Source organism: Galeopterus variegatus, unplaced genomic scaffold (assembly GCF_000696425.1).
Source record: "Galeopterus variegatus unplaced genomic scaffold, G_variegatus-3.0.2 Scaffold7353, whole genome shotgun sequence".
In the NCBI taxonomy this organism is placed as follows: domain Eukaryota; kingdom Metazoa; phylum Chordata; class Mammalia; order Dermoptera; family Cynocephalidae; genus Galeopterus; species Galeopterus variegatus.
Genome location: NW_007733464.1, coordinates 54,587 through 57,629, shown reverse-complemented (window position 1 = coordinate 57,629; position 3,043 = coordinate 54,587).

Below are 3,043 nucleotides of genomic sequence, written 5' to 3'. Positions count from 1 at the left end.
CCAGTGTCTTCAAAACACATATTGTAGTGCATAGTTCAGTGACAATTCTCTTAATATGGCAAAGAGTGACTGTTCGATTAATTTAAACCCACACTTATTTGGAAAAGAACTTCATTTTCAAAGGGATATCTTAAAAATGTGCTAAAATAGCATGCTGAGGTCAGATGTGTTTGGTAGAGATGGACAAATCAAAAATAGCTACTCTCAACTGAAAAAATGATATACAGAATGTTCTCTTGCTTGGTTGCTTGATTTTTAAATTAGAGACAGATTATGTCTTGCTCAGAAGTAGACCAGCAAGGACAGCAGGTCCCATCCAGGGTCTGCATGCTCTAGTGCCGGGTTGAAACTGATAGCAGAGAGACTTCGAAAAGCAGAACCTGCAACTGGGATTGGCAGGATTGAACTCCTTGCCCCCCACTTAACTAGTCTTCCCTCTTCTAAAAACCCTTTGATAACTTTCCCTAGGGCATTGGCCTCCAAGAAACAGTATTCACAGGAATAGCACCGTTCCCTCCTTCCCTCAGGCCCAGAGCAAAGTCATGTCCAAGCACACTGTAGAAGGAGCAGCCCAAGGTCCATGCCCTGGGGAGGCACCAGGCACACTTCAAAGGTTGCTGGATCTTTAACATTTGTATTGGCAGGAGCCAGGAAGCATGCATGGGAACTTATGTTAAGGGTATTAGAACTAGAAAGGACGAACTTAAAGCTGGCCTGACTGCATTTATATAAAAAGGGATTAAACAACACAGAGGATTTGCGTTCAAAGTTAATGATCAACAGTTGTTCAAGTAAAATGATGGTGAAACCTGGATTTGAAGTGGCCTACAGCCAAAGAAATTGAGATGCCAGGACTTCTCTGATGCCTTGTAAAGGAAAAAAAATCTAAGTCTTTGGAAGGTGGGGATATTGGGCTAGGTCTATGATGTGCAGATAATCCATCTGCCATCTGACCACAGGCAGAGGGACTCAGGGATACTCTTCACCCAGAGACTGAGACAGGCATTAGCAACAGAGCCCCAGCAACCACCAAAGCTCCGTGGCATGCTGCAGATGGTGGTGGGGAATGCCACCATGAACCTGGGATCCCGGTCTGAGGGAATCATGAGATCTGAGAGTAGGAGGGCAAGGTAGTAGGACTTAGTCTTCAGAGACAGTGGGTGCAATGGAAATAATAAGCCTTAGGGACCAAGGAGAGCATTTGGGGCCAGAGTCATGGACTCACCCCATTCTGGAGGGAAACTAGCCTTCCACCTACAGCCAGGTCCACTGCGCGGCGGGCCTTGCATGTTCGGGCTGGCAGTGAGGGGTGTGCCCTGTTTGGAAGAGATAAGGATTCTAGATGCAAATGTGCGTTTCCTGCCATGGCCATGTGCGTATTTACAGAGTCTGGCTTGGGAGACCATACAACTTCATTTCTCTTTTTAGAGTAATTAAATCAGAATTTTAGACGTTCTCATAGATTTTTTAATAGCCTAAAAACAAGTGCTTTTATTGGTGGTAAATGTCTGAATAGCAGAGTATGATATAATCAATGGCACACAGACCTGCAACTCTCTGGCCAGGTAAGTTATCTTTTCTAATAAAACTAGTTCTAACCCATTGAGGACCAATGGACTGGGGAAAAAAAAGGCAAAAGAAATAGGTGTCAGAGAAGTTCAGGTGTTAACAAAGGGTGACTCGTTAAAAAGACTGCTGCCAAAGTCTCTGCACACTCACCTTTAATCTGACCTGTCCCGTTTACTTTCTTCAGCCATGCCATGCAGGGTTTGAATAAAGCAGAAATCTCCTCCCCATATATACCCATGTGGAGCAGAAAACCACTGCAGTCCAGTGAAGTAGCAAACATGGGCATCAGCAGCCACCTGCATATTACCTGTTAAAAAGGTAAAGTGATGCATGGTGAAATTTTAGTTTATTTGAGCAAAGAGAATTATGAATCAGGCAGCTCCAAACCAGAAGTGGTTCGGGAACTCCACCAAGAAAACGCAAAGTAGAAGCTTTTATAGGACAAATGGAAATAAAATAAAGAAAATATTTGATTGGTTATGGTAAAGTTGCCTTGTTTGGTCAGTCCTTCTGGAAAGTCCCTTATATGATTATGTTATTTGGCTGCCTCTAACTGATTGAGCTTTAGTTCTGTTTTTCTTCAACATAAGCATTTGCAAGGATTGGCCCAGGTTAAGTTTTGCTTGTTTGCAAATCAATCAGGGTTAGGTCAGGAGGCCTACTGGCTTTGTCTGTTCAGTCTTCAGGCCCAGTCTCCATTTTAATTTATATTAACAGACAGACCTAAAGAGAAGTAGCATTGGGCATTTTAAAAACAAGATGCAAAAAAGTGCAGATCACCTGGTGAAGGAGAGTTAAATTTTAAAATAGCTTAACTCCTATACATTTTTCCCCAAGGGGGAAAGAATTGAATAAACCAAAACCCCCCCCCCCCTTACATTCCGTGAGGGGAATAATTTTCCATAAAAGAAAAACCCTTTAAAAAGTGGAAAGTTAAAAGAGCTGGATGTCTTTAATCCATTTCTCCCTCTCCACTGCAAACCCCCTTTTGCCGAATTCCTCACTTCCAAGACGTCTGTTCATTAGCATGATGCCTGGTGTTCCTGCTAAAGTTAGGCTCCTATGTGCCTCTTCCGGAGGTTCTGGTTTATTAGGTCTGGGACAGGACCCAAGAATATACACTTGTGAAGCATCCTTCTGCCAAACTGGGAGGAAGAAGTATAGAGCTGGACACTGAAGGAAATGTAATGTCTCGTTAGCCCTTCCCTTCAAAATGGGATGGGCACGAATCCATCAATTAAATGCATATATATTTGAGACTTACAAGCATTCTGAAATTAGATTGAAGGAAAAGTCTTCTCTGTAAGCCATATGGTTCCAGAATTAAGCAGTCCAGCCTTGGATGCTGTATGTGCCAAGGTGAGCTGGTACAACAAATAAACTCTGAAATCTCAGCTTCTTAACATAATCTGAGTTGGCTCACTTCTCAGCCCAAACCTCATGGGCAGAGGAACCCAGCACCACCCACCACACA